Source organism: Salvelinus sp. IW2-2015, unplaced genomic scaffold, assembly GCF_002910315.2.
Source record: "Salvelinus sp. IW2-2015 unplaced genomic scaffold, ASM291031v2 Un_scaffold2127, whole genome shotgun sequence".
NCBI classification, from domain to species: Eukaryota; Metazoa; Chordata; class Actinopteri; order Salmoniformes; family Salmonidae; genus Salvelinus; species Salvelinus sp. IW2-2015.
In genome coordinates this window covers 84,616-99,469 of record NW_019943462.1, presented here as the reverse complement: position 1 = coordinate 99,469, position 14,854 = coordinate 84,616, and the positions used below count along the sequence as shown (strand labels likewise).

General features: G+C 44.7%; 1 long non-coding RNA gene across 1 annotated transcript in view; it reads left to right on the top strand.

The window, feature by feature from the left end:
• LOC112073030 (uncharacterized) overlaps nucleotides 1-14,178 on the top strand; it is a 53,521-nt gene extending 39,343 nt beyond the window's left edge. The window contains exons 2-4 of the long non-coding RNA XR_002894446.2: nucleotides 9,785-9,904; nucleotides 10,177-10,455; nucleotides 13,777-14,178. This is a non-coding gene — a long non-coding RNA (uncharacterized lncRNA). The remainder of the gene's footprint in view (nucleotides 1-9,784; nucleotides 9,905-10,176; nucleotides 10,456-13,776) is intronic.
• The last annotated feature ends 676 nt before the right edge of the window (nucleotides 14,179-14,854 follow it).

Genomic DNA, 14,854 nt, shown 5'->3' with positions numbered 1-14,854 from the left:
AGTATTAGGAGTGTATCTCTAGATGCATTTATTCGACTTTATAATAGGTGCTTACAACGGGTCATTCTAGATGCTTTCACTCATCATTTAGGTCAATCCTTAAGTGGTAATGACATAGTTAGGATTGTCTCAATACGTGATAATACAACATTAGGGGCATCTCTAGAGTTTGTGCTTTGTGTCTAAACCTCAATATAGTGCTGTACATGTGATAACACATGGTATTGGCGTTATCTTATGTGGGATAAACTATAACGCCAATAAGGATGCGTACTTGTGTTATAGATCAGACAGATAAAAAGCAATAGGGCAACCTCTTCCTACTTTAAGTAGGATTAAGGTGATATTAGGTATGCTATTCGGTACATATATATGAGTGATAGAACACATTAGGCTTCCGGCAAACCTACTTAATTGATGTTTAGGTGGATTTACGAAACAGAGTGACTTCACCTAATGACATAGTAGCGTTAATCACGCTGATGTGTACTGCTACTGATCTAGCAACCTTATTGGGTGTTTATTGATCATATACCCTAGGTTTCGCATGTATTAACGTGTGTGGTCATAATATGACATCATATGATTGATTTATTGAGTTCACCTCACTACATTATAGTGAAACGCTAGGTGTTATAAAAACCTATAGCAATTCTATGGTGTTTGTATCTTCCCTAATAGCATCTACTGTTAGCTCTTTTCTCATCTAATATAGTGATAAAAGCATTTATAAATTGTGGTCTCTATTCACTAGTAGCATACTAATGTGTTTTTATACTATAGCAAACTATGTTGATTGGATTGTCGAGCAATATAAGCAACCTCATGTAGGGGTGTTATTTATATAGTTATGCTATGTGTTATGTTCATCAATACGCAACTATTGTTTTATCCACTTATCGCGATCCTCCTGTTGTGTTATTTACTTTAACTGTCTTCAGATCTGTGCGTGGACGTGTATGATTCTTCCTCTCACTATGTCGTGGCAGAGACTGTATACTACTGCGGCTAGAATTTCTACTATTCTGATTCTACAATCTACATTCTACAGTCCTACATTCTACAGTTACTATTTACAGTCTACATTCTGCAGTCTACATTTCTCAACCAGTCTAATTCCTACAGTTTACCATTCTCAATGAAAACTGTCAGTCAGCAGCAGTTATTGACTGAAATGATTCGCATTCCAGCCCAATGTCTTGGCTTCTGTGCTGGTGGTTGACTATGGTACCTGGGTCTAGCAGGCTTCTGGCTCCATCTAATGAACCTGCTTTTATCAGAGCGCTATGGGTCCTGGTCATAGCGTAGTGTACTAAATTAGGGTATAGAGTGCATTTGGGGGGTAATATTCTAGATGCTCTCTTAATTGTCTCGCAAGACGGAACGGGACAGGAAAGACGACAGCGTGCCTCATTCTTTACTCATTATTTTTATAAGGCATCAGAGTTATTGGACAGAGGTAGGAAGGATTTGTGGAACTTTCAGTATGAAGAGAGAAAGAATCACAAGAAGAGTAGTCAGCTGGGCATTCTTCTTCTTCAATAGTGGATAACACACTAAGCTGTCCTATTGGTCGTAAATATTTATAACCTAAGGACCACTGATAAGAGCACAATCGTAAAATTAGAGGGTCTTCGCTGTACATAGGTGGATAACCTATAGTGGGGTGTGGGTCACTATTATAGTTGCACTTACGATAGTGTTGGTGGTGGTGTAGTGTAGGGTGGTGGTGTGTGTGTTGTGTTGTGGTGGATGTGTGGCTGCTGTTGATAGATAGAAGTGTGTGTGTGTGAATGTGTGTCTGTGTGTGTGTCCGTGTGTGCGTAGTGATGTGTCGTGGCTGTCGATTTGTGTGCTGTGGTGTGTGTGTGCTGTGTCGATTCGATTTGTCCTGGGCACTGTCAGGATTAAATCTTTCTTGCTGGGCTGTTTTGACAGTTTGAAGTCCAGCTTTTCACACAAACATGTCTTCAATCTTGAACAGCTACGTATCTCCTGCAAAATACATTTGATCTCAATGAGACTATCTTGTATGCTTACAAAAGAGATGCATCTTACCTTCCCATTGTAGAATAAAGCAGTAAGACATTGGGATCTCGTTCTTAATATACAACAAACAAAAAAAAAATCCCTTTGGCAAAAGAGATTTGTAGAGTACAAGTTTCTATTGATTTTTGCCACAGAAATCGATAACGATGTGAAATTGAGGCCCTTTTGATCTATTACCCTCCTAATGACGCAGATATGCCCGGTCCTTATAGCTCTGTTTTGTTCTCTATGGAAATACAACACAGAAATCCCCCCATTCTCCACTGAGGTATAATCATACAGAACCAAATACCAAAAATAACCATATACACTTAGGTTGGAGTCAATAAAACTAGTTTTTCAACAAATCTATGGATGTTACAACTTTGTTAAAGCCATAAAACAGAAGCCTTCGAGCCCATTACAAATCACAATAATTCCCTTCTCATTGAATGTCTGTTGGTGAAATGATGGGGTGTTGAATGTCCCACTGTCTTACTTGGATTAAATAATACTGTAGTTTATAGCAGAGATTAGATTATATCATTTATATAGTCCACACCTATGAATATCTTTAGGTGTTGAAGACAATAACAAGAGGCGTCAGTAAGTCAGGGTGTATTCTGGGAAATGTCCTCTGTTATCACAGTCAAAGAGAGATAAGCTAACTGGATTTAATGGGAGTGTGAGTGTGAGAACCCATGACATCAGCGCTTATCTACAGCTGTAACTATTATCTCTCCCGGTGTCCAAAACCCTAACAGCAAGCTAGCACTGGCCCATCATCAGTGAAGTCAGCGGTCCATTTCCCATGTATCTCATTGGCTTAAGAGTGGGCAGACAGCTGTAGTTTGTAGCCGACACTAAAGCAGCACTACATTTGTTAGCAAGTGTAGATCCACTGTTGGGCTGCTGCCAAAATGTCACCCTATTGGCTGCTGAAATATCACCCTATTGGCTGCTGAAATATCACCCTATTGGCTCCTGCAATATCCCCCTATTGGCTTCTGAAATGTCACCCTATTGGCTCCTGAAATATCACCCTATTGGCTGCTGAAAGGTCACCCTATTGGCTGCTGAAATATACGCTATTGGCTTCTGAAATGTCACCCTATTGGCTCCTGAAATATCACCCTATTGGCTGCTGAAGGTCACCCTATTGGCTGCTGAAATACCACCTATTGGCTGTTGACAGGTGTCACCCTATTGGCTGCTGAAAAACCACCCTATTGGCTGTTGACAGGTCACCCTATTGGCTGCTGAAATACCACCCTATTGGCTGTTGACAGGTCACCCTATTAGCTTCTGAAATACCACCCTATTGGCTGTTGACAGGTCACCCTATTAGCTTCTGAAATATCACCCTATTGGCTGCTGAAAGGTCACCCTATTGGCTGCTGAAATACCACCCTATTGCTGTTGACATACCACCCTATTGGCTGTTGACAGTGGTCTAGATTCTGCTCTCCTACAATGCTGTGCCGCCTCATAGCAGCAGTGGTCCGATGAGTGCTGCTAGCTGGAGTCGCTACGGCAACGTAGCTAACGTTTATTCCAACAGACAGGCAGAGGTGAGGAGTTGGAAACAAACAAGGGAACAAAGAATGAGTTTTGTATTTGTTGAAACTGTTTGTGTGAAAGCTCCAGGGCACGTATTCAAATAGGCAGCAGAGGTAAATCCCACTCTGTGGCTGACTGGTTGAGTGGTGCTGAACGTTCTCTGTGTTGTTTACCGACGTCATACACATAAACCACACACACACAGACACACAGAGAGACACACAGAGACACACAGAGACAGCCCACAGACACACACAGAGACACACAGAGACAGACACACAGACACACACAGAGACAACAGAGACAGACAACGACACACACAGACACACACAGAGACAGACACACAGACACAGACACAAGAGACAGACACACAGAGACACACAGAACAACAGCAGACAACACACAGACACACACAGAGACACACAGAGACAGACACACAGACACACACAGAGACACACAAGAGACAGACAACACAGACACACAAAGAGACACACAGAGACAGACACACAGACACACACACAGACACACAGACACACAGACACACAGAGACACACACAGAGACATACACACAGACACACACAGACACACAGACACACACAGAGACAGACACACAGACACACAGAGACACACACACAGACACACACAGAGACAGACACACAGACACATAAACCACACACACACAGCACACACAGAGACACACAGACACACACAGACCACACAGACACACAGACACACAACAGACACACAGACACACACAGACACACACAGAGACAGACGCACAGACACATAGAGACACACACACAGACACACACAGAGACACACACACAGACACACACAGAACACAGACACACACAGAGACAGACACACAGACACATAGACACACACAGAGACGACACACAGACACACACAGAGACACACACAGACACACAAGATACACAGACACACACACAGACACACACAGAGACAGACACCAGACACACACAGAGACAGACCACAGACACACAGACACACAGACACACACAGACAAGACAGACACACAGACACACACAGAGACACACATACACACACAGAGACAGACACACAGACACACACAGACACACCATTATGGGAGTGTGACTGTAAAGGTCTATGAAGAGTCAGTCAGTCCACCAGGGAGGAGAGCAGTGTGTGTGTGTGTGTGTGTGTGTGTGTGTGTGTGTGTGTGTGTGTGTGTGTGTGTGTGTGTGTGTGTGTGTGTGTGTGTGTGTGTAGCATTTTTATTTTTTTTATTTTTTTATCCGTTATTTTACCAGGTAAGTTGACTGAGAACACGTTCTCATTTGCAGCAACGACCTGGGGAATAGTTACAGGGGAGAGGAGGGGATGAATGAGCCAATTGTAAACTTGTAAGCATAAGTCCACCAGGGGGGAGAGCAGTTTCAATTAGTCTAATCACAGCTCTACTTAACAGTAATGTTTTCCTTCAGGCTAGAATGAACACGTGCTGTCTAATAGCCTCTAGGTAAACCTAATAAGGTATATGAAATACGCCTGTCTCTCTGCTGAAGATAAGTGCTCCTACTGCCGAGCACTTTGCTAAGACTTTCTCTGCTTGACCTTTCTATCGATTCAGTCATGCTTTTAATATCCTCAAGGTATAATAAGGTAAATTAAATACATCTGTCTAGCAGCTGATTAAAGCTACTTCAGTTCTCACAGCCAAGCACTTTGCTCTTTGCTAAACTAGACTTTCTTTGTAATCCAGTCATGTGTAACTTTCTGGTTTCAAATTGATGTCGAAACGTCCAACAGAAGGATGCCAGACACTGGACCTGGAACTGGAGATGGAGATGACCTGGAGATGGACCTGGAGATGGAGATGGACCTGAAGATGGACCTGGAGATGGACCTGGAGATGGAGATGGACCTGAAGATGGACCTGGAGATGGACCTGGAACTGGACCTGGAACTGGACCTGGAGATGGAGATGGACCTGAAGATGGACCTGGAGATGGAGATGGACCTGGAGATGGACCTGGAGACTGGACCGTGGGGAGATGAGAGACCTGAGATGACCTGGAATGAGATGGACCTGGAGATGGACCTGGAGATGGAGATGGACCTGGAGATGGACCTGGAGATGGACCTGGAAACTGGACCTGGAACTGGAATACCTGGAGATGGACCTGAAGATGGACCTGGAGATGGAGGATGGACTGGGATGGACCTGGAGATGGACCTGGAACTGGACCTGGAGATGGACCTGGAACTGGACCTGGAGATGGAGATGGACCTGAAGATGGACCGTGGAGATGGAGATGGACCTGAAGATGGAATGGAACTGGACCTGGACCTGGAGATGGAGATGGAAATGGACCTGGAGATGGAACTGGAACTGGACCTGGACCTGGACCTGAACTGGACCTGGAATGGACCTGGAAGTGGACGGGAGATGGACCTGGAGATGGAACTGGACCTGGAAGTGGACCTGGAGATGGACCTGGAGATGGACCTGGAACTGGACCTGGAAGTGGACCTGGAGATGGAACCTGGCCCTGGAACTGGAACGGAACTGAACTGAACTGGACTTGGAACTGGACCTGGAGTGGACTGGAGATGGACTGGACCTGGACTGGAACTGGACCTGGACTGGAACTGGACCTGGACCTGGAACTGGACCTGGACCTGGAACTGGACCTGGAGATGGACCTGGAACTGGAGATGGACCTGGAGATGGAACTGGAACTGGAACTGGAACTGGACTGGACTGGAACTGGACCTGGAACTGGACCTGGACCTGAAAACTGGACCTGGAACTGGAGATGGCCCTGGAGATGGAACTGGAAGTGAGCTGGAGATGGACCTGGAGATGGAAACCTGGAACGGAATGGACCTGGAACTGGAGATGGACCTGGAGATGGACCTGGAACTGGAGATGGACCTGGAACTGGACCTGGACCTGGACCTGGAACTGGACCTGGACCTGGAACTGGACCTGGAACTGGATCTGGATCTGGAACTGGACCTGGAAGTGGACCTGGAGATGGACCTGGAGATGGAACTGGAGATGGACCTGGAGATGGAACTGGAGATGGACCTGGAACTGGAGATGGCTTGTAACCACAATAACCTTGAAGATCCTTTTAATTGTTTTGCATCGGATAGATTCCTTGAGTAAAATGATAAGCATCTGACCTCGGCAACTATTGATCGTTTGAATGAGAGACGCAACTCGATATTCAATAATCTCCTCCATCCTCTCCTCAGTCCAGACGGAAAACGTTGACAGTGAGCAGTGTATTTTTAGAGTAGCTAGTGTGAGCACGCATTCATTATTCATCTAACAAAGTCAAGAGAACACACYTTGTATACCGTTATTGTGCATTTTCTCTGTTTGACTAGTAGCTAGACTGCACTGTAGCGTGATCTGAAGAGTTCTGGGATCTCAACAGTGCTGTCATAGCTCGTCATACAGACCTCACTGCAGTTGATGTACACAACCCTGGACATCTCTGGAAAACAAGTGTTATCTTTGTCTTGATATTGACAGTACTTTGAATGAAGTAACCACATCTGTTATACACAACATATCCATACCTTTCAATAGCTGTCCAGGAAACATTCACTCCATCCAACCCATCGGTCACTTAGTCTAGTCAGGCGTGAGTTGAGTTGGCGAGGTGAACAGCACGGAGGAGATGACACGCCACACACCTGAGATGTCATGCAGAGCCAGAGCCAGTCACAAGGGAGGCACCTCTGAGAACTGGTCCTGATGGGTCTTAGACAGTTTACAGAATACTGTAAACACGCCCCCTCCTTCCCATCCTTCCATCTGTATACATGCCCCCTCCTTCCCATCCTTCCATCTGTAAACATGCCCCCTCCTTCCCATCCTTCCATCTGTAAACATGCTCCCTCCTTCCCCTCCTTCCATCTGTAAACATGCCCCATCCTTCCATCTGTAAACATGCCCCCATCCTTCCATCTGTAAGCATGCTTCCTCCTTCCACCTTCATCTGTAAACATGCACCCATCCTTCCATCTGTAAACATGCCCATCCTTCCATTGTAAACATGCCCTCCTTCCCATCCTTCATCTGTAAACATGCCCCTCCTTCCATCTGTAAACATGCCACTCCTTCCCATCCTTTCCATCTGTAAACATGCCCCATCCTTCCATCTGTTAAACATGCCCCTCCTTCCATCCTTCCATCTGTAAACATGCCCCCTCTCCATCCTTCCATCTGTAAACATGCCCCCTCCTTCCCATCCTTCCATCTGTAAACATGCCCCTATCCTTCCATCTGTAAACATGCCCCCCTCTTTCCCATTCTTCCATGAGGAAATTGCTGATCTGACAGGGTATGATTGGTGGAAGCAATGTGGTGGAAGTCATGTTTTACCCTGTCAACTCATTTACAGATCATTAACCACGTTTCCGTCCACAGTTTTTATGCGGGTTAAATCCTACCGTATAAAACAAATCACGACAGCTGTGATGGAAACAGGAAGTGTGGCTAAAATGGTATAAATCTCGACAGACAATTTGTTCGTTCGACACGGTGGGATCGTTTTGTGTCGGTAATATGAATTATGCGAGGAGGAATTGTGTTGAAAACAGTTTTATACTCATTAAATAAATTGTGAATAAAGTTAACTTCATAAAAGAGACAGGAAGCAACGGTAAAAAGCCCTACCTTTTGAATTCCACATGGGAACTATGGCAAGTAAAAATACAAAAATAAACATTTTGTGGCGCTCTGATGATATCAACATCCTTGCTCTTATTTTGAAGTGAGATATAGCATCCATATTATACTGAACAAAAATATACTATAAACGCAAAAAATGTTGCTGAGTTACAGTTCATAAAAGGAAATCAGTCAGTTGAAATATATTCATTAGGCCCTAGTCTATGGATTTCACATGACTGGGAATACAGATATGCATCTGTTGGTCACAGATACCTTAAAAAAAAAGGTAGGGTCGTGAATCGGAAAACCAGTCAGTATCTGGTGTGACCACCATTTGCCTCATGCAGTGCAACACATCTCCTTCACATAGAGTTGATCAGGCTGTTGATTGTGGCCTTTGGAATGTTGTCCCGCTCCTCTTCAATGGTTGTGTGAAGTTGCTGGATATTGGCGGGAACTGGAACACACTGTCGTACATGTCGATCCAGATCATCTCAAACCAGCTCAATGGGCGACGTTGGGCCTTGCATTATCATGCTGAAACATGAGATGATGGCAGCGGATGAATGACACAACAATGGGCCTCAGGATCTCATTGCGGTATCTCTGTACATTCAAATTGCCATCGATAAAATGCAATTGTGTTTGTTGTCCGTAGCTTATGCCTGCACATACCATAACCCCATCACCACCATGGGGCACTCTGTTCACAACATTGAAATCAGCAAACCGCTCGCCCACACAACGCCATACACGTGGTCTGAAGTTGTGAGGCTGGTTGGACGTACTGCCAAATCTTCTAAAATTACGGCTTATGGTAGAGAATTCTCTGGCAAAAGCTCTGGGGGATATTCCTGCAGTCAGCATGCCAATTGCACGCTCCCTCAAACTTGAGACATCTGTGGTACTGAATTGTGTGATAAAACTGACCATTTTAGAGTGGCCTTTTATTGTCCCCAGCACAAGGTGCACCTGTGTAATGATCATACTGTTTAATCAGCTTTTTGATATGCCACACCTGTCAAGTGGATGGATTATCTTTGCAAAGAAGAAATACTCACTAACAGGGATGTAAAGACATGAGAGAAATAAGCTTTTTGTACCTATGGAACATTTCTGGGATCTTGTATTTCAGCTCATGAAACATGGGACCAACACTTTTACATGTTGAGTTCATATTTTTGTTCAGTATAGATGGAAAAAGGTAAAGAAATTCCAATACTTTTCAAAAACTACAGAAAGACATGTCAGGAAAAGGCTTCAATAAACCGTGGAACCTTCTTTGGAACAAATGAACGTCCCTGAAGCAAAGCTACATGGCTGGTAGAAAAAGCCTGTTCCGTTATTTCAAGGAGATTAATGAAATCCTCGGCGCACGGCCCATGGTTTCTCTGTTGAGCATCAACAGCTCAAGTACAGTTTTTGTTCTTTTTTAAATATATGAACATACATAGTATATGCCTAATTTGCCTATTGCTTGGATGTGGGCTGTAGCTTAATGTATTTTTCATATTTTCCAAGGTGAGCTGAGCCATGAGAAAGTGGACAGTCGGGATGCCGAGGACAACACCCTGGAGACTATACATTCGTAGGCTATGCAACTGCAGCCTAACGTTATGTGTTGCCGTTCCAACACTGCTGGTATTGTCTTTATTGCTATACTCTGTATGGATGTGTGTGTTTTTTTTTTTAAATAGCCTACTTCTTAAATAGGAAGGCCTTTGTTCTTGTTACACAGTTGCATTATGCAATGGATTTACTTGGGTATGACAGAGACTATGTTTGACATTTGTATGAGTAACTGTAGAGCAGTGGCTCATTGRTGATCTTTGAGTCCTAGCTGAGCAGACTGCAATTTGTATATTTAAGATGGATTAAAAAGGCTGCTTTTGTGTGTTTTCCCCTTACTTTAGATAAAGCCTGCTGCTCCTGAGACCAGCATTCAGTGACGCAGACCAATCCGAGTCACCTTCAGCCTCACCATCCAACCCACAACGTTTCTGGAGTCTACCAGCATAGAGCACCTTCAATGTGAATCCTTTTCCAGACATGCAAGGTATCAATGATAACCTGCTCAAGCAAGCAGAACAGGATCAGGATACCTCGCATGCATCACCAAGGCGGTCAAATGCTTTGAACGTTGTGCCAATGCAGCAGAGAGGCATGCAAATGCTTCTGAGAGGATGTCTGGGGTGAGTAACTATGCTACACACCCAGCATAGCCAATAGCCTAGTTAATATCCTACCATTAACCATCTGCAGCATACACAACCATGTACCCTGATGGGGGGGGGATCACATACACCAATAAAGTTACGATAACTTGGTCAAGATGAATTCTTGAAAATCCATTTGGACACGAGCATTGGGTAGGCTATAGGCAAGCCAACATGCAAGATCATGCCACACGGTATTATACCCGGCTATCAACAATGTCTTTTATGGGTAGGATAAATGTATCAGGTAGAGGAAATCAACAATGGAAACATTTCAAGCTTTATTTTTTATTCGATAAATCCAAGTTTGTGAGATAGAGTGTCTTAGCTGGATGTCAAGTAATTACGCACCGTTTTTTTTAATCCGCAACAAGCCAGTATGATGGAAACACTTCTCTGGTAGGAAAGTGCACATATTCTTTTTATACTAATTTTAGAATATTCGCATGAAAAGCTGTTGCCAATTGGATGGATTACCTGCATTATCTGACAGCTATTACTGTAGCCACAGCCATTGTAGGACAAGAAAACAAAGAGGGTAGGTGTAGAAGGAATAGAAACTTACTACGGCATGCTGGGAGAACTCCAAGGAAATATCAGGAAGATGAATTCCAGCGTCAGCATTAAATTGGCATTGTGCAATGGTGTATGACAGGGTGACAGGGATTATATAGGACTCCTGCTAGACTAGAAGTGCCACCTCTTGTTCGTGTTTTCTTTGAGATTGTAGTGACACTTCCTGGTCAAAATAATAGTCAGTGTTTTACTCAGTGGCTGGGTCTGAAATGACTCCTTACCCTCTGGGCACAAACTGGTTGAATCAACGTTGTTTTGAGAGTTTCAACCACAGGATTAAGTCATCATGGTAACCAAATTTCAACATAGACAAACCTTCATTTGAAATAAGAATGTGTTGGATCATGACAGCGATCATGACAGCGAGTTCAGTTAACTTGAGTGGCCTGGTCAGTCCCAGACCTGTTCAGTCCCAGTCCTGTTCAGTCCCAGTCCTGGTCAGTCCCCAGACCTGTTCAGTCCCAGACCTGTTCAGTCCCAGTCCTGTTCAGTTCCCAGACTGTTCAGTCCCCAGAACCTGGTCAGTCCCAACCTGTTCAGTCCCAGACCTGTCAGTCCTGTTCAGCCCAGACCTGTTGTCAGTCCCCGAGCACCCTGGTTCAGTCCCAGAACCTGTGTCAGTCCCCCAGACCTGTCAGTCCCCAGACCTGGGTCAGTCCCAGACCTGTTCAGTCCCAGACCTTGGTCAGTCCCCAGACCTGGTTCAGTCCCAGACCTGTTCAGTCCCCCAGACCTGTGTCAGTCCCCAGACCTGTTTCAGTCCCCAGACCTGGTCAGTCCTGTTTCAGTCCCCAGACCTGTTCCATCCCCAGCCTGTCAGTCCCAGACCTGTTCAGTCCCCAGACCTGTTCAGTCCCAAGCCTGGTCAGTCCTGTTCAGTCCCCAGACCTGTCAGTCCCCAGACCTGGTCAGCTGTTCAGTCCCCAGACCTGTTCAGTCCCCAGACCTGTTCAGTCCCCAGACCTGTTCAGTCCCAGACCTGTTCAGTCCCAGACCTGGTCAGTCCCCAGCACCTGTTTCAGTCCCCAGACCTGTTTCAGTCCCCAGACCTGTTCAGTCCCCAGCACCTGGTCAGTCCTGCTTTCAGTCCCCAGACCTGTTTCAGTCCCAGGACCTGTTCAGTCCCCAGACCTGAGGTCAGTCCCCAGACCTGTGTTCAGTCCCCAGACCTGTTCAGTCCCAGACCTGTTCAGTCCCTCAAGACCTGGTCAGTCCCCAGGACCTGTTCAGTCCCAGACCTGGTCAGCCCCAGACCTGTTCAGTCCCCAGACCTGTTTCAGTCCCCGACCGTGTTCAGTCCCAGACCTGCGTCAGTCCCCAGACCTGTTGTCAACGGCATCCCCCAGACCTGTCAGTCCCCAGACCTGGTAGTCCCAACTGTTCCCCCAGACCTGGTTCAGTCCCAGACCTGTTCCAGTCCCCCAGAACCTGGCCAGTTACCCCAGACCTGTTCGTCCCAGACCTGGTCAGTCCCCAGACCTGTTCAGTCCCCAGACCTGTTCAGTCCCAGACCTGTTCAGTCCCCAGACCTGGTCAGTCCCCAGACCTGGTCAGTCCCCAGACCTGGTCAGTCCCCAGACCTGTTCAGTCCCCAGACCTGGTCAGTCCCCAGACCTCAACCCAATAGAGCATCTCTGGGATGAGATGGAACGGGCTGTTCAAGTCATTAATGTACCGCCGTCCAATCTGCTGAAACTGCGTGATGCCATGGTGTCAGTATGGACCAATATCCCTGTGGAACGTTTCCAACAAAGGGGGGTCCGACCCGGTACTAGATGGGTGTACCTAATAAACTGTCCAGTGAGTGTATATCATCAGTAATGTCATTTAGGTCTATATAGCATTTTCAAAGTCAGCAACAGCTATTGTTTCAATTCAACCCATAATTCAACAAAAACCTGACTAGGGTTTAAAGCTCTGGTTGATTTTAAAATTAATAATTGATATGTTGGATTCACATGTCCATCTCAACTAAAAATCTAAGTTAAAGAATAAGACTAAATCAAATCAAACGCTATTTAAATGCACTTAAAGTTTGATTTGATTTTGTCCTATTCTTTATTAACATCGATTTTTGGTTGAGATGGAGACCTGAATCCAACATATCAATTGTTAAATTGTAGACAACTGGAATTTAAGCCACACTAAGTGAGTGGCACAGATGGAACTATCCAATCAGAAGATAAATCTCATTCAAATGTTGATATTTGGTTGTGTTGACAACCAAACACAATAAATATCACTTTTGAAATACCAATAAATAGCTATTAAACTTGTCGACAAGTAAATAAATAATATGTTGGATTCATGTTTCTAACTCAAACAAAAAATGTAAAAAAATTGTATTAAATCCAGTGTCTCAGATGGAACTATCAAAGCAGTAGATATATCTCCTATAAATGTTGATATTTGGTTGCGTTGACAACCAAACACTATTCAATATTACTTTTGTAACACTGTAAATAGGCTAAAGTTAAGGTTATTTTACAAACTAACATTTGACCTTAAAACCATTCCCACATTTTGAGGTTAATGTAACTTTACATTTCTTCTTGTGTAATCATATAAAGCATGTTCAAGGTCTCATGCATAGGTCATCACAGGTCTGTGGAGATCTTCACAATGCCGATGTAATTATAAATAAAATGTCAGAATCTGTCAGAATCTCGATTTTGCATTGATCACTTGCACCATGTACTTTTAATGTAATCTCAACTACAGTCCAGGTCATTTGGTTCTGCTAGCTCCACGCCGGAGCCTTATTTGGTCTTCCTGCCCCAACGAGGCGCGGCCGGTCGCTCGTTAAACCAGGGAGTGCTTGGGGATAAAGGAGGAGGCAGCCTGCACAAAGGGGCAGAGTAAGGAGAGAACAAAGTGATATATGAAGAGAACAAAGTGATATATGAAGAGAACAATAGCTGTGTGATTACCTGTTGTGACCTGGACTCTCAGGCTATCCCCCTTGTGTACCGGACCGGATTGGCTGAGGACCCGAGTGTGAGGATTACCCCTGGAAAACGGAACGGACAACGAGAACGGCTTGTGGACTGTGAGGTGATTGGTGAATTTCCCCTTCTTCCTCTGTGTACCAGAATCCCTAATAAACTCCCCATCTGCCTTCTATTTGTGCTACTGGTGCATGTTTTGTTATTGAACTTGGTGACGTGGAAACCCCACACCCTTGAGCCTGCTACAAGATATTAAAGAGAGATGGATTGAGAAGAGATATTAAAGAGAGATGGATTGAGAAGAGATATTAAAGAGAGATGGATTGAGAAGAGATATTAAAGAGAGATGGATTGAGAAGAGATATTATAGGGAGAAAGAAGAGAGTGAAATAAGATAGAGGAACGGAGGGAGAGAGACAGAAAGAGAGAGACTAAGAGATTGAGGGAGAAAGACAGACAGACAGAGAGGGAGAGAGACTAAGAGATTGAGGGAGACAGACAGAGAGAGAGCGAGAGAGACAGACATACACAGAAGAGAAGGAATGGAGGGAGAGAGACAGAGAGAGATAGAAAGAAAGAGAGAGACTAAGAGATTGAGGGAGAGAGACAGACAGACAGACAAAGAAGAGAAGGAATGGAGGGAGAGAAAGAAACAGGCAGACAAAGAGAATGAATGGAGGGAGACAGACAGACAGACAAGACAGACAGAGAAGAGAAGGAATGGAGGGAGACAGACAGACAGACAGACAGAGAAGAGAAGGATGGAGGGAGAGACAGACAGACAGACAGACAGACAGACAGACAGAGAAGAGAAGAGAAGAGAAGGAATGGAGGGAGACAGACAGACAGAC